The sequence below is a fragment of the Papio anubis genome, chromosome 1 (genome assembly GCF_008728515.1).
Source record: "Papio anubis isolate 15944 chromosome 1, Panubis1.0, whole genome shotgun sequence".
Lineage (NCBI taxonomy): Eukaryota > Metazoa > Chordata > Mammalia > Primates > Cercopithecidae > Papio > Papio anubis.
In genome coordinates this window covers 62,739,442-62,762,096 of record NC_044976.1, presented here as the reverse complement: position 1 = coordinate 62,762,096, position 22,655 = coordinate 62,739,442, and the positions used below count along the sequence as shown (strand labels likewise).

At 40.8% G+C, this 22,655-nt stretch overlaps 1 non-coding gene across 1 annotated transcript; it reads left to right on the top strand.

Annotated features, from left to right (window-relative positions):
• Positions 1 to 4,394: 4,394 nt before the first annotated feature.
• On the top strand, positions 4,395 to 4,456 carry LOC116272099. Its single transcript, XR_004180814.1, has one exon. It is a non-coding gene; the product is annotated as a U7 small nuclear RNA (small nuclear RNA).
• The last annotated feature ends 18,199 nt before the right edge of the window (positions 4,457 to 22,655 follow it).

The window sequence follows — 22,655 nt, the reverse complement described above, 5'->3', positions numbered from 1 at the left end:
GGGGCTTGGGAGAGAGAGGAGGGTCGGAGATTAAAAGAACTCCAGGGATGGAGGCAGAACCCTAAAAGAAACCAAAGAAAAAATAAAAGTAAATGCTAAACAGCTCCCCTTACAAATGACTTTCATATGCATGGTAAGAAGTGAACTAAAAGAAAACAAAACCAAGAGATATAATAGACACATTATGTAACAAGGATTACTAAGGAGGGGCTAAAACCAGAAACAGACTTGGAATAATTTGGATATGGAAAGTTTATGCAAGAGATAGACACAACAGGCTAGGGGGAATTATGCCAACATGGGTCAAGGCGGATATTGTGTCTGAAGGGAGAAAGAATGTCACATAATAAATAAGTTGGCAGTGGGACAAAATATGTTTGGATGGAAATAAAAGATAAAAGGAACCTAAGACTAATAGGAAATTATTATAGACCATCTGGGTCAGATAAAAAGGCAGCTCAGAGTGTTTATGCAGATAAAGATGCCCAAGAAAAATGTCGTATGGTCTGGGATAGTAACATTAATATCATATTACAGCAAAGTGATATATTGGTTACATTTCTGGAGAAGAAAATGGAATCGATTACAGTCCAGTTTTACAAATCTTTTGGAGGTCAGAAACCTAGAATATGGCTAACAGAGAAGGTTCCAGAACAGTTCAGGGCAGGCTGTCACCAGACACACATCCATCCCTTCCTTTGTAACATTCAGTGGTGTCAGAGAAGACTTGATGATCTCACTCTTCCTATCACACCACCACCCTGGTTACCTGCTGCAATTTGACCCCGCCCTCATCATCTCAGAGACTTCTTCCTACTCCAGCCCCTCTCGCTCCTACTCCCTTCTTCAAGTCCAGCTCTTAAATTCATGCAGCACAGTACCCTCATAAAAACATAATTGGCCTATCCCAGCAGCTTCTGGCCATTTGCCTGGTTACAGGGCTTTGGTCTGGAGGTTGTAGCCAGACAGCCTTGGAAAATGGGAACCAAAAAGAGACAAAAGCTGAGATTTTGGCCCACTTACCCCTGGACCCTTGAACTGCAGTAACAATGACAGCAGCATCAAACAAACTGTATTGTTTTTGTGTGCAGTGACAACCTTACTGGCTGCCAGACAAGGTGACCAGAATTTTGAAAATTTTAACAGCAGGGCTGCTAGAGGCATACCTTGGAGATACTTCCAGTTCAGTTTCAGAACACTGCAGGAAAGTGAGTATTGTAATAAAGTGAGTCACAAGAATTTTTGGTTTCCCAGTGTATATAAAAGTTATGTTTACATAATACTGTAGTATATTAACTGTGAAATAGCACCATGTCTAAAAAACAATATATATCCCTTAATTTTAAAATACTTTATTGCTAAAAAATGCTAATGACCATCTGAACCTTCAGTCAGTTGTAATCTTTTTTGGTGGAGGGTCTTGCCTTGATGTTGATGGCTGCTGAATGATCAGGGTGATGGTGGCTAAAGGATGGGATAACTGTGACAATTAATATGTTGTTAATAAAAATTTTTAATAAAAAATAATACAGCAATTCAGTTTGCCAGATCAAATGACTCTCCCTTTCATGAAATATTTATCTGTAGCATGTGGTGTTGTTTGATAGCATTCTACCCTCAGTGCAACTTCTTTCAAAACTGGAGTCAGTTCTCTTAAACCCTAATGCTGCTTTATCACCTAAGTTTATGTAATATTCTAAAACCCTTGTTGTCATTGTACCAATGTTTCAATGTTTACAGCATCTTCACCAGGAGTAGATTCCATCTCAAGAAACCACTTGCTTTGCTCATCCATAGGGAGCAACTCCTCATCTCTTTACGTTTTTGTTTTTTGTTTTTTGTTTTTTTTTTAGATAGAGTCTCACTCTGTCACCCAGGCTGGAGTGCAGTGGTGCGATCTTAGCTCACAGCAACCTTGCCTCCCGGGTTCAAGTGATTCTCCTGCCTCAGCTTCCGGAGTAGCTGGGATTACAGGTGCCTGCCACCACACCCAGCTGATTTTTTTTTTTTTTCATTTTTAGTAGAGACGGGGTTTCACCATGTTGGCCAGGCTGGATCTTGAACTCCTGACCTCGTGATCCGCCCGCCTCAGCCACCCAAAGTGCTGGGATTACAGGTGTGAGCAAGTTTTATCGTGAGATTGCAACAGTTTAGCCCCATCTTCAAGCTCCACTTATAATTCTATTTGTTTTGCTATGTTCACCACATCTATAATTACTTCCTCCACTGAAGTCTTGAGCCTCTCAAAGTCATCCGTGAGGGTTGGAGTCAGCTTCTTCCAAACTCCTGCTAATGTTCACATTTTGAACTCCTCCCATGAATCCTAAATGTTCTTAATGGCATCAAGAATGGTGAATCTCCATGAAATACTGTGCAGTCATAAAAAGGAACAAGGCCATGCTCTTCACAGGGGCATGGATGGAGCTGGAGGCCATTATCCTTAGCAAACTAACATAGGAACAGAAAACCAAACACTGGGCCGGCCGCAGTGACTCACGCCTGTAATCTCAGCACTTTGGGAGGCCAAGGCAGACAGATCACAAGGTCAGGAGATCGAGACTATCCTGGCTAACACGGAGAAACCCCGTCTCTACTAAAAATACAAAAAATTAGCCTGGCTTGGTGGCGGACGCCTGTAGTCCCAGCTACTCCGGAGGCTGAGGCAGGAAAATGGTGTGAACCTGGGAGGTGGAGCTTGCAGTGAGCCCAGATCGCGCCACTTGCACTCTAGCCTGGGTGACAGAGCAAGACTCTGTCTCAAAAAAAAAAAAAAAAAGAGAAAGAAAAAAGCAAACACTTCATGTTCTCACTTATAAATGGGAGCTGAATGATGAGAACGCATGGGGGTATAACACACACTGGGGCCCGTTGGGGTTGGGGAGGGAGAGCATCAGGAAGAATAGCTAATGGATGCTGGGCTTAATACCTAGGTGATGGAATGATCTGTGCAGCAAACCACTGTGGCAAATGTTTACCTATGTAACAAATCTGCACATCCTGCTCATTACCCCAAACTTAAAATAAAAGTTGAAGATTTAAAAAAAAAGAAGTGAGTAAGGAGCCCCCATGGCTGGCTAGATCCCTTCCAAACCTGTCAGGGGTAGCTCCTCAGAGATGCGCATGTACATTAGAGAGAAAAAGTATTCTTAAAATGACCCCATATGGTAATTAGCTATTTAAGGGTCATGCATATGGACTACATATCATGCATATACTTAGAATTACAGGATAGAGGCAAAGCATAAGTGCACAAGGGCAAAAGTAATGAAGCAACCCACCTATCAGTCAAAAGGCAGACACTGGCTAGAAATTAGGCAGCTCAGGAAGAGAAGAGAAAAAAAGAAACATATAAAAAGATCCAGGCTACACAAGACTGGGTTGATCCCATTTCGCAGAGGTCAGTTCACAGTTCACTCTTCCCTTTGAGAGTGTAATACTGTGTGTGATACACTTTTGCTGCTTTGCTTTGGGAAAAAAAAAAAAAAGAATGGCGAATGCTTTGGTTTTAATTTACTTTGTCCAAGTCCATCAGAGGAATCACTATGACAGCTACAACCTTATGAAGTGCATTTCTTAAATAATAAGACTTGCAAGTAAAACATACTTCGTGGTCTATGGGCTGCAGAATGCATGTTGTGTTAGTGGACATAAAAACAACATTAGGCCAGGCACGGTGGCTCACGCCTGTAATCCCAGCACTTTGGAAAGCTGAGGCAGATGGATCACCTAATGTCAGGAGTTTGAGACCAGCCTGGCCAACACAGCGAAATGCTGTCTCTACTAAAAACACAAAAATTAGCCAGGTGTGGTAGCATGCACCTGTAATCCCAACTACTTGGGAGGCTGAGGCAAGAGGATTGCTTGAACTTGGAAGGTGGAGGTTGTAGTGGGCCAAGATTGTACCACTACACTCCTGCCTGGGCAACAGAGTGACTCTGTCTCAAAAAAAAAAAAAAAAAAAAAACAAAAACAGCATTAATCTTCTTGTATATCTCCATCAGAACTCTTGGCTGACCAGGTGCATTGCCAATGGTCAGTAATATTTTGAAATAAATCTTTTTTCTTTTTAACTGTAGGTCTAAACAGTGGGCCTAAAATATTCATTAAACCATGCCATAAATAGATGTGCTATCATCTAGGCTTTGATGTTCCATTTCTAGAGCACAGGCAGAGTAGAATTAGCATAATTCTGAAGGGCTCTAGGACTTTCAGAATGGCAAATGGGCACTGACTTCAATTTAAAGTCACCAGCTGCTTTAGCCTCTAACAAGAGAGTCAGCCTGTCCTTTGAAGCTGTGAAGCCAGGCATGGACTTTTCCTCTTTGGCTATGAAAATCCTAGATGGCATCTTCTTTCAATAGAAGACTTTTTTGCCTACATTGAAAATCTGTTGTTAGTGTTATAGCTCTTTTAGAATTTGTCTAGCAGGTTTTCTGGTTTTCATCCAAAAACCCCCATGGTTGGGGAGGGGGGCGTGGGGAAGAGGAAAATCTCTTTAGTGTAGCCATCTTCATCAATGACCTTAGCTAGATCTTCAGGATAACTTGTTGCAGTTTTTACAATAGCACTTGCTGCTTCACCTTTTCTGTCTTGGAAATGGCTTATTTCCTCTAACCTCATGAACTGCTAGCTTCAAACTTCTTCTGCAGCTTCCACACCTCTCTCAGCCGTCATGAAGAGAGTTAGGCCCTTGCTCTAGATTAGGCTTTGGCTTAAGGGAATGTTGTGGCTGGTTTGATCTTCTACCCAGACCACTCAAACTTTGTCTATATCAGCAATTATGCTGTTTCTCTTTCTTATCATTCATGTGTTCACTGAAGTAGCACTTTTAATTTCCTTCAAGATCTTTTTCTTTGCATTCACAAGTCGGCTGCTAGGTGCAAGAGGCCTAGCTTTCAGCCTATCTCAGCTTTTGACATGTCTTTCTCACAAAGCTTAATCATTTATAGCTTTTGATTTAAGATGAGAGATGAGGCTGGGCACAGTAGTTCATGCCTGTAATCCCAGCACTGTAGGAGGCTGAAGCAGGTGGATCACTTGAGGTCAGGAGTTTGAGATCAGCCTGGCCAACATGGTGAAATCATCTCTACTAAAAATACAAAAATTAGCTGGGCATGGTGGCGGGTGCCAGTTACTCAGGAGGCTGAGGCAGGAGAATCACTTGAACTGGGGAGGTGGAGGTTGCAGTGAGCCAAGGTTGTGCCGCTGCACTCCAGCTTGGGTGACAGAGCGAGACTCAATAAATAAATAATAAAAAATAAAATGAGGGCTATGTGGCTCTTTCACTTGAATGCTTAGAGGCCATTGTAGGTTATTAACTGGCCTAATTTCAACACTGTTGTGTCTTAGGTAATAGGGAGGCCTGAGGAAAGGAAGAAAAGGAGGAAGTCAGTCAGTGGATCAGTCAGAACCCACCCAGCATTGACCAGTTAAGTTCACCATGTTATACAGGTGGGGTCTATGCTGCCCAAAACAATTACAATGGAAACACCAGAGATCATTGATCACAGATCATTGTAACAGATATAATAATAATGAACAAGTTTGAAATATTATAAGAATTGCCAAAATATGGCAGAGACATGAATTGAGCACATTGTTGGAAAAATGGTGCCAATAGACCTGCTCAGTGCAGCGTTGCCACAAACCTTTAATTTGTAAAGAAATGCAGTATCTGTGAAGTGCAATACAATGAAGCACAAGAAAGTGGAGCACAATTAATATGGTGTGCCTGTGGGTTCTCACTTCATTTCACCTTCTCATCTGGGTTCAGGGCCCTCTTCTTTCACTGCACGTATCATTGTTGTGTTACAGATGAATAGGGCTGCATCCCACTCTGGATTTCAACTCCCCGAGGATCGGGATTGAGTTGCTTATAGCCCTCTTGCCAGAGATTAGCATTCTGTCTAGTAATTATGGATGTTCAGTTATGATATAGAGTGAATAGAATAATTAGGGAGTAACTGGAAGGAATCAAGTTTTAAATATAAGATGTCTGTTATACTGGCAATAAGGGAGATCATTTGCCAAAAAGGCTGGTGGAGTGGGAGTGGATGGGAAGGGGTGGTACCTATCTGGTATCCTTCAATTCAATCCGGAATTCCCTCCTCTGCTTACATGAAGACCAGTTTCAGGCATGCTGTTCTGATCCAAGAGTTAAAAGTACATTGTATGAAGATTTGAAAGATAAATGACTCCAACATGGATGCCCCTTGTCTATTTTTCTCGTCATTTCTATGAGAATGTCAAGTTACCTGGGAATCAACTCCTCTGGGCCCCCTATAACACCTAATGATTTTGAATAGCATCCTGTAGAATATTTATGTCTTGGAAAAATAGAGCAAACCAGCCTGGGCAACATGGCAAAACCCCGTCTCTACAAAAAATACAAAAATTAGCTGGGCATGATGGTGCACACCTGCAGTCCCAGCCACTCAAGAGGCTGAGGTGAGAGGATCGCTTGAACCCAAGAGTTTGAGGTTGCAGTGAGCCATGATCATACCACTGCATTCCAGTCTGGACAACAGAGCCAGATCCTTTCCCAAAATAAGAATAATACATAAAATAGAATAAATGTATTGCAATGATCTCAGCCTCATTAATAACATGTTCTAACCTAGTAGTTCCCAAACAGCTATATTAGAATCATCTAGGGAATTTAAAAAGGAAAAAAAAAAAAAAACAGATTCCTGGTTCCAACCCTGGCCTTATGAAGTCAAACTTTCTCTATGGTAGCAAGGAATTTACATTTTAAATCATTACGTGTTTCTAAAGAATACTTTGATTTAGAAACTACTTCTTTGATCAAAGTAATTTCTTAAACAAATAAAGGACCACTTATTTGGTTTGTGAATGTCCCCAGTGAACTTCTGCACTATTTTTAAAGACAATAAGTCACAGATGACAGGTAGAGTTAATAACTAATTAGTAACTACAGTTATTTTAAATGATAATTTTTTCTCTTATGTGGGCAATTACCAAATAAAATTCATTACTATTTAGCTGTATCTCCATTTATCCTGTCTAATAATAATGATCTATTAGTCTGTCTTTCAATAGTGCTTATTAGTGGGTAGGATATATATAGGTCAGTGTGTCGAACAAATTACCCTCAGAAGCAATTGTCAATTCTTTATGTTCTTGCTTAAGGAATTGTTGGATGTGACTGGATGGCGATTGAGGGAAGTGAAATAGAGGTTACAAAGGAGCTTCTTCAAGATTCCAGGAAATTCAGAAAGCAGGAGAGTACAGACTGTTTTGAAGTTGATTCTAACAAACCATTTGCCTGCAGTTGAAAGGCTTTGCTGTATTTTCGTGAGTAAATAACTGTGATTTGGAAAGGGAGACAGTAAAAAAGATTTTAAAATCTCCACCTTCAACGAGTTTTCTGTTTCTTCTGGGAGATAAGTTATGCAGTCATAATTTAAGGTAAAACACAGTGTGCTATAGCAGAAGTAAAACCAAAAGTGTTCTAAAAAGTTGAAATTAGCTTAGAACGATGCTAAAAAGACCAATGACGTGCCATCAGAGAGTAAAACACATTATGAAATTATAATAAATCAGTGTTTGTGGTATCGGTATGAAAATTAGATGGCTAGAACAGGAAGAGTCCATAAAGACCCAATTCTATACAACCATTTAAGAATAAAAGAGATAAATCAGTGGTGAAAGTACAGTTTATTCAACAGATAGTTATTAAAACATTACAAAGCAGATTTAGATAAAAATGAATTCGATTTTTCTGTCATATCATCACTAAGATCTAATTATTAAAAGTGATAATACCCAATGTTAGCAAGATTATAGTGAGATAAATCCTCTCTTATACAGCTACTGGAGATAAAAATTAGACTAACCTCTCTGGAAAGCATTTTGTAATGTGAATTAATATATTTTAAAATATTCACAGTCTTTTGATTTAATAGTTCCACTTATATGCATATGCGTATGTATATATATACACATACACATATGTATGTATATCTATGTACATGTATGTGTACACATACACACATATCCCTAAGATTGTGAAATTTCAGTTAAATTTATTTATAAAGTGGTCACTACAGTGTTATTTATGATGATAATAAAATTAGAAAATTAGTAGTTGATTAAGACAATTATTAAGTAAATTGTATTACTTCAACACAATGGAACAGAATATGTCTGTTAAAATTTTTCTGTTGACAGTGTTTTTATTGATACGTTTGATAAAAAAGGTAGGATACTATCACCTCAATATTCAAAACACATAGAAAACCAACCAGCTGGAAATATATATTCCAAAATGTTCATCTTGCTGTTTTGGAATTATGGGATTATGGGTGTGCCCCTCCTCTTTCCAAATTTTCTGCAATCTACATTTTAGAGTAGTTTCTTGACATTCACAGGCGACATATCTGAAACAGTTGCTAATCCTCGATATGTGAATACTTTCACTTTCTCAGACTTTGGTTCTCTTTATTGCCATCATCAGCATTATCAGTTGGCTTTCTTCTCACACAGAATATTTTTGTTACATCCTTAAAGCTACTATATACTTGGCAATGAGAAGAGAATGACAGAGCCACATTGAGCTTGGGTTCTGGTCTCGCGGTTGGCTAGCAGTAATAGCAGTAGAGAGCGGCCGGGCGCGGTGGCTCAAGCCTGTAATCCCAGCACTTTGGGAGGCCGAGACGGGCGGATCACGAGGTCAGGAGATCAAGACCATCCTGGCTAACACGGTGAAACCCTGTCTCTACTAAAAAATACAAAAAAAGCTAGCCGGGCGATGTGGCGGGCGCCTGTAGTCCCAGCTACTCGGGAGGCTGAGGCAGGAGAATGGCGTAAACCCAGGAGGCGGAGCTTGCAGTGAGCTGAGATCGTGTCACTGCACTCCAGCCTGGGCAACAGAGCGAGACTCCGTCTCAAAAAAAAAAAAAAGAAAAAAAAGAAAATAGCAGTAGAGAGCAAATGCTTCCCTTTCTGAAAGTCCCCTTCCAAGGCACTCAATTAATAACAATAATAATAAAAAGAATTATTTGATATGGACAATTGACATTCTCTGATTCTAATATAAAGAATGAATATATGTGTCTTAGGAAAATGTTGCTATTTTTCTTGATCAAAGTTAACGGAATGTTGGCCAAGCAATCCCTACAAGCCAGATTGTATACTCTAAGCCCCTCCTATAGAGAAATGTGAAAGCCACTGCTCTGCGAGCCTCACTCATCAATAAGCCATTTTGGTTTTGCACCATCTGCAAAGTATTCATGATCAAATTCACATCAGAGCAAAATTACCAACTGCCATGTCATAGAACTTGGGGTTTTTTCTTGAGTAATTAAACTGAGGAACAATAAGTTTATTATGCCAAAGTCTATGTTAAAATTCAAGGTTAAGGGAGAGCAATGAAAAGAGAGAAAAAGGAAATTAATTTGATGTGGGGTGGTGCAAGTATGATTTTCCATAAGTATTCACAGGTGCAAATGTAATTTTCTTTATTTCTCTACAACTAAAAGTAGCTATATCCTCAGTCTTCCCCACCCCAGCCCCACAAATTCTTAATCTGATAACAAAACTTTCAAAATTATTAACTGAAGGTGGATTAATAATACAAAGACTCTATCATGGCAATATTCTTTCTTCCTGTGGTAAATCTAAAAGGTTAGTTTTGTTTGATCCAAGTTGTTTCTGATTTTTTTTTTAAGTGGCACATGACTTAGGTGAAAGGGGAGCGAGTACAGTATGACCAGAGCATATGATATGTGGGTCAGTGTAAGAGGTAGTGTTTGATTTTAGTGGTAAGAAGGAGATAAGACTAGAAAGGTAGGTTGGAGTCAATCAGGATCCAAGTCAAAAAAAAAAAACAAAACAAAACAGAAATATCTCTAGATATTTTAAACAGAAGGAATTTAATACAAGGAATTGGTTACTTGGGTAATGGAACGAGAGAGAGAGAGAGAGAAAGATTTAGAATAAAATGGGGGTGGAGTGGTTAGTAAACAACAGTTTAGTAACTCATGAAGCAACTACAATTCTTAGGTCTGGGAGACAAAAGGATGAACATGCTGTTACCAGAGTCCAGATGTGCAGAGAAGGGCTGTTTGGCTATGCTAGAACTCATGGCTGATGCTGCTACTACGGAGATAATGTGGGTTGCAGAAGGATACAGTCACTTGCAGAGGAGGTCTAGAAGCAGATAGGGAGGAGGAAGAATGGATTCTCCATCTTTTTATTTTCTACATCCTGCCAGTGTCCTCTGCGGTCAGAAAATAACAACACCACCAACGACAACAGTCAGTTGTCAAGGAATTCTGGGAAAAGTAGTATGTAGACTCTCAGGTTTAGAATTATAGAGCAGAACAGAGAAAAGTTGATGTGGGCTGAAATATTACAGGTCCAAACTGAGAAATGTCAGTAAGGAATTTGGACTTTTAGAGAGGTTGTAAGGACCTGTAGTAAGTTTAATTATGTGAATAAAGTATCAGGAAAGAAGTGGACTAGCTTTCTCAGTTTCACATCAAGGTACCCAATCCTATCCCACCCAGCCCACCAAGCTACTATGGGATTTCCTTTCTCTCTACACATGTGTATTAGAGTACATGCTTTTTCCTATCCACTCCTTTAACTTCTTCTAGGGCCAGAGAAGAAATTTAAGGACTAGAAATAAGACATTTTATAATGGTACCATTCATTGTTAGTGCATGTGAAGAATACTTGTAATGGAACCCAGAACAGGAAGAGGGGAAAATGCATCATTTTTAACATAATAATGGCCAGAGTTAGTATTTCACAGGAAATAAAATCATACAAAATCAACATACAAAAATCAGTAGCATTTCTATATGCCAGCAGTGAACAATCTGAAAAAAAAAATTTAAAAAGTAATCCCATTTACAATAACCACAAATAAAATTAAACACCTAGCAATCAACTTAACCAAATAAGTAAAAGATCTCTCTGTAATGAAAACTATAAAACACTAATGAAAGAAATTGAAGAGGATCCCAAAAACTGGAAAGATATTGCATGTTCATGAAATGGAAGAGTCAATATTGCTAAAATGTCCATACCATCCAATCTACAGATTCAATGTAAACCAATGACATCCTTCACAGAAATAGAAAAAAAAATCCTATAATTTATATAAAACCACAAAAGACCTAGAATAACCAAAGCTATCCTAAGAACAAAGAACAAAACTGCAGTAGCTAACTTCAAATTATACAACAGAGCTATAGGAAATAAAACAGCATGGTACTGGCATAAAAACCGACGCATAGACCAATGGAATAGAATAGAGAACCCAAAAACAAATCCACACACCTACAGTGAACTCATTTTCAACAAAGGTGCCAAAAACTACACTGGGGAAAAGATAGTCTCTTCAATAAATGGTGCTGGGAAAACTGGATATCCATATGCAGAAGAGTGAAACCAGATCCCTATCTTCTGACATATACAAACATCAAATTAAAATATATTAAACACTTAAATCTCAGACCTGAAACTATGAAACTATGACAAGAAAACTTCAGGGAAAATCTCCAAGACATGGGGTCTGGGCAAAGATTTCTTGCTCACAACCACAGGCAACTAAAGCAAACATGGACAAATAAGATGACATCAAGTTAAAAAGCTTATGCATGGCAAAGGAAACAATTAACAAAGTCAAGAGACAACCCACAGGATGGGAGAAAATATTTGCAAATGACCCATCTGACAAGGGATTAATAACCAGGATATATAAAGAGCTCAAAGAACTCTATAGGAAAAAAAAATCTAATTATCCAATACAAAAATGGGCAAAATATTTGAATAGACATTTCTCAGAAGAAGACATATAAATGGCAAACAGGCACACGAAAAGGTGCTCACCATCACTGATCATCAGAGAGATGCAAATCAAGACAACAATGAGATATCATCTTGCCCCAGTTTAAATGGCTTACATGCAAAAGACAGGCAATAACATGCTGGCGAGGATGTGGAGAAAAGGGAAGCTTCCTACACTGTTGGTGGGAATGTATATTAATACAACCACTATGGAGAAAGGTTTGGAAGTTCCTCAAAAAAATGAAAAATAGATCTACCACATGATCCAGCAATCTCACTGCTGAGTATATAACCAAAAGAAAGCAAATCAGTATATCAAAGAGATATCTACACTGTTTGCAGCAGCACTGTTCACAATAGCCAAGATTTGGAAGCAACCTAAGTGTCCATCAACAGATGACTGGATAAAGAAAATGTGGTACATATATACAATGGAGTACTGTTAATCCGTAAAAAAGAATGAGATCCTGTCATCTGCAACAACATGGATGAAATTGGAGATCGTTACGTTAAGTGAAATAAGCCAGGCACAGAAAGACAAACATTGCATGTTCTCACTTCTTTATGGGATCTAAAAATCAAAACAATTGAATTCATGGACATAGAAAGTAGAAAGATGGTTACCAGAGGCTGGGAAGGGTAGTGAGGGGCTGGAGGTGGGGGGAAATGGGGATGGTTAATGGGCACACACACAAAAAAAGAATGAATAAGACCTACTATTTGACATCACAACAGGGCGATTGTAGTCAATAATAACTTAATTGGCACATTTTAACATAATGAAAAGAGTATAATTGGGTGGTGTGTAAAAAGGATAAATGCTTGAGGGGATGGATACCCCATTCTCCAGTATGTAATTATTATACATTCCATGCCTGTATCAAAACATCTTATATACCCCATAAATATAGACACCTACTATGTATACTACGTACCCACAAAAATTAAAAATTAAAAAATAGAGGCCGGGCGCAGTGGCTCAAGCCTGTAATCCCAGCACTTTGGGAGGGCCACGAGGCAGGCGGGATCAAGAGGTCCGGGAGATCGAGACCATCCTGGCGAACATGAGTGAAACCCGTCTCTACCTAAAACTCTAAAAACTAGCGGGCGGCGGCGAGTATAGTCCCAGCTACTCGGGAGGCTGAGGCAGGAGAATGAAAGCGTAAAAACTCGAGGCGAGGAGCTGCGTGAGCTGAGATCCGACCACTGCACTCCAGCCAGGCGGGCAGAGCCAGACTCAGATCTCAAAAAAAAAAATAGAAATAGGTTTGGCGTTTTTTTTCTTCTTCATCTTCTTTTTTTTTTTTTTTTAATGAACTGAAACCTCACTCTCCCATCAGGTTGGAATCTTGCGATTGGTATGATCATAGCCTTTAACACCTGGCTTCAAATGATCCTCCAGCCTCAGCCTCCAGTAGCTGGAACCACAGATGTGTACCATCTCACCTGGCTAACTCAAACAGTTTTTTTTTTGTTGTTTTTTTTTTTGTAAAGATGGGGTCTTGTTTTGTTGCCCAGACTGGTTTCAAACTTCTGGCTTCAAGCAATCCTCCCTCTTTGGCCTCCCAAAGTGCTGGGATTACAGGTGTGAGACACTGCACCTGCCCCCACATCCTTGACGTTAGTAATATGAATTTCTCATATTGGTTAGATGGCATCATCTTCACAAAATAGAGGAATATTTGTAATTGCATATTGTGTTGGTTTTAGCTATTTCAGGAGAAAAACAGTTCCAACTTAGTGAAAGTCCCACCGTTTTGCCATTATTCCTATGGATCACACTTGTAACATACTTGTTAACTTTGCCTGGAATTTTGTTACCAAAGTTCTGGGATTAGTTGAATCTCTTTTCCTTTGTCCCTGAAAGAGCAGGAAGTTATTACAATGCATCATCTTTTTGGCCCTTCTTCTGGTCTTCACCTATACTTTTATATGTTGGTTGTCATAGAAATGTGCTGTTTTTCATAAATTGGTTATCTTAGACTTATCTGGAAGGTCACAATTCTGGAACAGAACCAAGACTTTGGGCCTAAATATGAAAGTAGGAAGTAGACATAACCATATCCTCTCCATCCCGGGTCTCATTATCAAATTTCTTCAAATCACTTTATTATGAATAGCACCAGGTGCAAAATGCTTCTCTTTTAGCACGAGGTTTCTCTTCCAACCACCAAAGGAAGAGAGAGGGTTTCAAGTCATCTTACCACTCGTTATTATTATTATTTTGAAACGGAGTTTCACACTTGTTGCCCAGGCTGGAGTGCAATGGCGCGATCTGGCTCATCACAACCTCCGCCTCTCAGGTTCAAGCAATTCTCCTGCCTCAGCCTCCTGAGTAGCTGGGATTACAGGCATGCACCACCATGCCCAGCTAATTTTTTGTAGTTTTAGTAGAGACTGGGTTTCTCCATGTTGGTAGGGCTGGTCTCAAATTCCCGAGATCAGGTGATCCACCTGCCTCGGCCTCCCAAAGTGCTGGGATTACAAGCATGAGCCACCTTGCCTGGCCCATATCTTTATATATATTAGAAAGATATGAGGGACAGGGAGGCAGGGAGGCAGGCAGGCAGGCAGGCAGGCAGCGTTTCATTCTCAAGAGACTGTTGACATACATCTCCCCCTTCACAACTGCACAAAGAAACAGCAGGGCTATTGGATATGAAGGTTTGGTCACAGGTGGGGCAGTGATGGGGATAAGTTAGCTTAGAATAAGGGGACTACTCTTGCTCCCCTTAGAATATTAGCCTTGAGGGTGGAAATGATCCATTAAGCTGATGGATGCAGATAGTTATTCAAATGAAAAGATCAGGATCTTTCCTGGATCTCAAAGTAGCACCTTCTAAGCATAAGACCCCAAACTACAACACTCCTAGAAGAAAACATGGTGGAAAAATTTAATGACATTGAACTTGGCAATGAATTTCTTGGATATGACACCAAAAGTACAGGCAACACAATGAAAAGACAGACAAACGAAACTATAGCACACTTAAGAACTTTCATGCATTAAAGAGCACAAGAGAGTGAAAATGCAATTTACAGGCCTGGTTATGGCGGCTTACACCTGTAATCTCAGCACTTTGGGAGGCCAAGGTAGGAAGATTGCTTGAGGCCAGGGGGTTGAGATGAGCCTGGGTAACATAGTGAGATCTTGTTTCTAAAAAGAAATTGTTTTATTAGCTAGGTGTGGTAGTGTGTGCCTGTGGTCCCAGCTACTTGGGAGGCTGAAGCAAAAGGATTGCTTGAACCCAGGGGTTCAAGGCTGCCGTGAGACATGATCATGCCACTGCATGCCAGCCTGAGTGACAGAGTGAGACCTAAACTTGAAAAAAAAAGTTTACAGAATAAAAGGAAATATTTGTTAATCATAGATTTAATGATGGTTAATATCCGGAATATGTAAAGAGCTCCTACAATTACAAAAACATCAAATAAGCTGATCTTTTTTTTTTTTTTGAGGCGGAGTCACAAACTCCTGTCGCCCAGCCTGGAGTGCAGTGGCGGATCACCAGAAGCTCACTGCAAGCTCCGCCTCGGGGGATCACGCCATTCTCCTGCCTCAGCCTCCCCAGTAGCTGGGACTACAGGCGCCCACCACCACGCCCGGCTCATTTTTTGTATTTTTAGTAGAGACGGGGTTTCACCGTGTCAGCCAGGATGATCTCGATCTCCTGACCTCGTGATCCGCCCGTCTCGGCCTCCCAAAGTGCGGGGATTACAGGCGTGAGCCACCGCGTCTGGCCAAGCTGATCTTAAAATGAGCAAAAGTATGAATAGACATGTCTCCAAAGATGACATACAAATAGCCAATACACACATGAAAAGATGCTCGTCATCACCAATCATCAGAGATCCATTCTGCTTTCAAGTTAAATTGAAAACTGTGGAGGGGCCAGCTATTTTCTACAAGCTGAAGGTGACCCCTGCCATGTGGTTTCAAGTGGTTCTGTACGGGCAAAATAATTAGGAGAACTGTTCCCTGTAGGTAGTTTTTTGGATCCAAACCAATATGTCTAGAAAACATTCCTAAAATTTTAAATCCATTTTGCTGAGACTATTTTCATTCTTCTAAGTTTTACTCTTTTATTAATCATCTCAAATTTTCAAACCAGATGGGACCTTTGAGCTATGGCCTCTGCATCCCATCTCGGTTAGTTGTCAACACTGAATTAGTTAGCAATATTTAATTGCTCGCCTGTGCCTCCCATCTGAATCAGTTGCCAACATTTGGAAAGCACAGACTTTTTGCCACACACAAAAATTTCAAAATCTGCATTTCTGACTATTCTTGAGAAATTAGGGCTGTCAATGCAACAACTGATCAGAAGTTATTTGGTGAGAAACTCTTTTGGAGAATTCATGTACTCCTCGGTTGGCAACGCTTGCTACCCTGGTCATTCTGCTTATTTATGAGACCAGAAAAGCCTCTGGAAAGACAAGAGCACATTCCTGGGAGGCCATTTAGAGCATCACATTGTGGAGAGTCCTTAAATGGAAATTTGCTTATAATTCCAGCCATGGTGGGTTTAACACCAGAGTTGTGGGACAGATTATTTTTCTATGTCAGGTTTGAATTGACAAGCAATATACCACCAATTCAATGAGGATTTGACCATGAAGATCAAGACTAGTTATAATTTTGGAACAAAAGAATTATATCAGTTGGTCTCAGATTTGTTATTAAAAAACAAATAAATTCATGAAACACACAGCCTGAAAAGTCAGCAGGGACAAAGAAATAGCTTCAGCAACCTCAAAGAAGGTTATTTTTTAGGTAAACAATAATACTCTACAATATTTATTGAGTATTTACCATGTATTAGGCACTATTCTAAGTAATTTATGTGAATTTTCATATTATGTATGTACCTAGAACCTAATGAGGCACACACCATTATTGCTCTTCTTTTACAAATGAAGCAGCTCAGGCTCAGAGAGGTTAAGTAACTTGACCAAGGTCACATGGCTACTAAGTGGTGGAGTTACAAGTTTGAATATAGATTAGTTGAACTGCAGAGGCCACTATCACCCTCTAAACCATTCCCTACAGACTCATCACTTATTTTACAGTTCTACAGCCTTGCATGGTTTCTGAAATTATTTGGTGCTCTTAAACTCTCCCAATGCACTCCTGACATTAGCTCTGAGAATAAAAACAACTAGAACATGAATAATATGTGACTGATGTTCAATTCAGTGCTCAGTGAATATTAAGAATGTAGTGATCAGCACCAACCCCGAGACAAAACACATTAGCATGGCAGCATCGTGGAGCAGAGAACTTGGGTATTGTAAGCAATCTCTGCTCTGCACTTCCTAGCTGCAAGTCCTTAGGCAAGTCAGGCTCAGTTCCTACTTCTGCAAAACAGATAATAATATCTTACCTCCCAAAATCATTGTGAGGAATAAATGAGTGAACATCTACATACACCTGGTAGGCAATGGGCAGTCCAAAAATGCTAGTGGCAACCTCTTGCACTGCCCTCCAGCAGTTAAAAATTGTAAGTTTGTTACTAACAAAGATATTTGGTGGCATGGATGTGGTTTTTGCTTGGATAACTGCCTGATGGCGCTCTGGAAGCAGTTGTCACTAAGTCTTAACCTGTTTCACATGAGTGTTTAAGGATGCCTTCTTTGGCTCCTACCAGTTTCTTCAGGTGCATTTCCAGAGGGTGGCAAGTAATAATCCTTAATCCCTCTATTTGAGGGGCAACACCTTGTCAAGGTGCATTGGACTTGACATGTGGAAACATGGAGAGAGATTAGAATCACTGAACTCTCTGTAAAACTATTATGTCACTTCCCTCCCTAAGGAATAAGATCTTGTCTGATTTTGGGTTGAATTTTTTTTGTTCATCTGCATTGGGAAAATTCGCTGATGTACATCCTTCAATCTACTTAGGCCCCAGGCTACCTACAGATTAAACATGGAGTTTTTCCCAAGGATATTATTTTGCTGGTAATTGTTTTTTAATTTTCCTGAAGGCCCAGCTCTGCAATTTTCTGTGTTTTTTCTTCCCTCACAAGGAATGATCAAGCTTAAAGTGAACAGTAATCTAACTGTTCATTTGTTCCAAATCTACTTTCCACTGAGTCTCATAAAATTATACCTGTAGAGTTAGAGAGGACCTTGTCCAAACATCTTCTTTCACTGAGGGAGACACAGAGATCCAGAGGTTGACTGATTCATCTTTTATCACTCTGCTAAACTGATGGAGTCCAGACTAGGACCTGGTCTCTTGGCCTCAGGTCTGGGACTCTTTCCGTGTCACCCCTTACAAATAAAAGCTTTATTGATTAGGCTCTGCTAATGAAGAGGCTTCTAAAATAGCATATTGCTTCTGAGAGTGAAAATGAGTGGTTGACTTCTCATTATCTCCACCCATTACCACCTCCATCTCCCACCAAACTGCCATCATCTTCTAATTGGCCTTCCCGCATTCAATCTTGCCTTTCTACCTAATCTTTTCTCCACAGAGCAGCCAGAGGGCCACATTAAAATATCAGCTAGATCATAGCACTGCTCAGCTGAAAACCCTGCAATGACTCCCTATTTGATTAAGAGGAAAAGCAAAAATTTTTACAATGACTGACAGTACCCCACATGTTTTCCTCCTAACCCCCTACATACATTTCGTCCCATATATCTTGTCCTTGCCACTCCTTGAACAACATGCTCCCAGTCTCACGGTCCGTGCGCTAGCTGTTTCCTCTGAAACTCCCATATTTGTATTGGCTCACTCCTTCACCTCCTATACACTTTGCTCAGATGTCACCTCTGTGGGGCCTACACTAACTACCCAATTTAAAGTTGCAAACCCTTCTCCAGTGCTACCCTGCTTTATTTTTCTCCATGATACTTATCACCACCTAAATTTACATACTCAGGCTTCCATAACAAAATACCCCAGACCAGATGGCTGGTGTGCAGTGGGGCAATCTCGGCTCACTGCAACCTCTGCCTCCCGGGTTCAAGCGATTCTCCTGCCTCAGCCTCCTGAGTAGCTGGGATTACAGGTGCATGCCACCATGCCTGGCTAATTTTTGTATTTTTAATAGAGACAGTGTTTCACCATGTTGGTCAGGCTGGTCTCAAACTCTTGACCTCATGATCCGCCTGCCTCGGCCTCCCAAAATGCTGGGATTACAGGCGTGAGCCACCATGCCCAGCCAACAACAGACATTTATCTTGTCACAGTTCTGGAGGCTGGAAGTCCATGATCAGCATGCCAACAAATTCCAGTTCTGGTGAGCACTTTCTTCCTGGCTTGTAGATGACTGTCTTCTGACTGTGTCCTCATGTGGGGCCTTTCCCCATGAGATAAGAGAGTGAGCAAACTTTCTGGTGTCTCCTATAAGAACACTTATTCTATCAGACCACAGACCCACCATTATGACCTCATTTCACATTAATGACCTCCTTAGCAGCCCCATCCAAAGACAGCCACACTGGGAATCAGGGCTTCAACATATGAATTTTGAGAGGGCACAGTTAGTTTGTAACACTAGCTGACATTTTGTATTAGTTCCCTTTTCTTGTTTATCATCTGTCTTCTCTCACCAGAATGGGAACAGCAATTTTTTTCTGTTCTATGTACTGCCTACTGTAGTGCCTTGCATATAATAGGTGCTCAATAAATATTTGTGAAGGAATGAATGAAATACCTAGCCCTTACATGGTAGGCAGCCTCTAAAATGGCTCCAAATGATTTCTGGCTTCTGGTATTCAGACCCTTGTATAATCTCCTCCCCCCAAGTATGGGTTGGACTTAGCGACTTATGGTTCATACAAAGTGAAAAAAGTGATGGGATGTTACGAAGATTGGGTTATTGCACAAGGACTCTGACTTCCATATTTTTGCCCTTTCTTGCTGTCTCACTTGCTCCCTCTGATGGGAGCCAGCTGCCATGTTGTGAGCTACCCCATGGAAAGACCCTCATGGCAAGGAACTGAGAGAAGCTTCTAAATAACTTAATCTTGCCAACATCTGAGTGAGTTTGAAAGAGGATTTCCCCTCGGTCAAACTTTCAGATAAGACCATAGCCCCCATTGATGTAAATTGATTTCAGCTTTGTAAGAGTCTTTGAGGCACAGGCACTCAGCTAAGCCAGGCCCAGATTCCTGACCCAGAGAAACTATGAGATAATAAGTATTTGCTATTTTATGCTACAACATTTTGGGGTAAATATTTTATATAGTCATGTATAACTAATACACCTAATAACATAGGAATGATAACATTGGGGCAAAAATGTGAACATTTCATCTTAGATCATTTGAAATTGGGCTGTTCTTAAAACTGGGGGACATTCAATTGTTATAGGCCAATACTGTGGCAATTCAAGTAGTTTCTTGATCTAAGACTATAGAGTAGCAGTCAGCAAATGACAGCCCACAGGCCAGCTGTCTGTTTCTATAACAATGGATTTATATTTATAACAGACACACCCATTCATTTGCATATTTTCTATGGCTGCTTTGCAGAATTGAGTAGTGGTTGCAGAGACTGTCTGGCCAGCAAGCCTAAAGTTTTTACTATCTGTCCCTTTAAGAAAAAGTTTGCTGACCCCAGTTCCAGAGGCAAAAACTAACACCTCCACTCTTTGTGCTTTCTGAGGAGTCCACCGTTTGCTCTCTCTCCACAAACCTTCCTTAAAAGCCCAGTAAGTGGATCTGATAACTCTCACTTACCCATGCAAGCAAGATTGCCAAGTGGTTTAGGACAGTGGCCTTAAAATGTTTTTGACCATGATCCACAGTAAGAAATCAATGTTATCTCATTACTAAGGATACTATACACATCTATGTAATGAAAACAAATGTATCACAAACCTATACTTATTCTTTATGTCGGATGTCGTCTGATGTTCCTAATTTTTTCCATGTTATTAAAAAAAGTTGTTTTCTCACAGAAAATTGATATCTCAAATAGGACTGCTGAATGGTTATGCTGGTCAGGGCTGAGGTGCGGTATCAGGCAGATCTGACTTCTAGTCTCAGCTCTGACTCTTGGAGCTGTGCAATCTTGGTCTGGGGCCCTAACCTCTCTGAGCCTCAGTGTTTGACTGGAAAATGGCAGTAATACCCAACCACAGTAAGGATGTCTTGTGAGGATGAACATGAGAGTGTGCATGTAAACTGCTTATGTGCTCAGCACACAGTAATACTTCCATAAAAATAGCAAAAGTAATAGGTGCTCTTGTCCTGAGTGCATATTAAATTAATTTCTGGTCCTTCCAAGCTGGGCAAAAGAAAGAGACATCCCCCAAAGAACCACAGAGGACAAAGTCTACGGAATCATTGTTCCTTTTTTGAGATTCAGATATGAGTGTGTTGGCAAACCAAAATCCTTGTATCAACTGGCATGGAATGTCTGTGGGCCTGTAAACAGCCACCCTGTGCCAAATAGGTTTAAGGAGGCTCCCTTCCTTTTATTCAATTCACAGCCATTACATTTGCCAATCCTTGAATTCCGAGGGAAGGTGAGACTTTAATTCAAAAAAGTTAACCATACTTAGACTATCTCAACTGGAAACAACATTTCTCCACACCCACAGTCTTTAGGGGAAGGAAAATTACTCTTACTCTCGTCTGACTCTCCGGAGTCTTTCACATATTTCTCCACAGTTTCTCAGTTTCTCCTAATCCTCTCAGGGCCTCTGAGTGCTGTTTATGTTTGCACTGTAACATCTATTTCTGTTCAGTGGAGAGCAGTTTCATGGCACTTTATGGGGGCAGGTGAAACTGGATAAAAATGAACCATGCCAAAATCTGCCTTTGCCCCACTGCTGCCTTTCCCCCAGTCCTTTAAAAGCACCCAAAGGCTGGGTTTCAAGCCCCTGGGGGCTCTCCAAGGGAGCTTTGCTGCCCATCAATTTTCACTCTTAATTACGGAGACCATAAACCCCACCTAAGTTCAAAGGGAAAGGCAGGAGAAAATCAGCTTTACTGCCTTTGCTGCCAAACCCACTTCACACCCTCCTGTCATGACCAAACATCTTCTCTGGGGACTTTTGGAGCTGGTACAATAATAGCCGTGGGATCTCTGCTTTTTCAGAAATGGCTTCACAACCAGCCAGACCCCTCATCATGGTGACTTCTTATCCCTATGTCCGATCAAAGTCCCATCACAACCAGCCATTTCATTATCTCCAGCTCTAGTACAGAGAATGAACAGGTTTTTAGAAAGTGAATAGTTTCTGAAGAACTTCCAAACCCTGGTTGTGGGAACCTGAACAAGTAGCAAGGCAGTTGGGTGGTCCCTCTTGTGGACTGCTACTTGTATATTGGGACGTCTTCCTTCCTTTCCCGATACCTGATGGGACAGCTTCAAAGACTCCACAATTGGCTGATCCCAGCGGCTCATGCCTGTAATCTTTTTTTTTTTTTTTTTTTTTTTGAGACGGAGTCTTGCTCTGTCGCCCAGGCTGGAGTGCAGTGGCTGGATCTCGGCTCACTGCAAACTCTGCCTCCCAGGTTTATGCCATTCTCCTGCCTCAGCCTCCTGAGTAGCTGGGACGACAGGCACCCACCACCTTGCCCAGCTAGTTTTTTTGTATTTTTTAGTAGAGACGGGGTTTCACCGTGTCAGCCAGGATGGTCTCGATCTCCTGACCTCGTGATCCACCCACCTCGGCCTTCCAAAGTGCTGGGATTACAGGCTTGAGCCACTGTGCCCAGCCTCATGCCTGTAATCTTAACATTTTTGGGAGGTTGTGGTGTGTAGATTGCTTGAGCCCAGGAATTCAAGACCAGCCTGGGCAACATAGGGAGACCTCATCTCTACAGAAAATTAAAAAAATTAACCCAGGGATGGTGGCCTGTGCCTGTAGTCCCA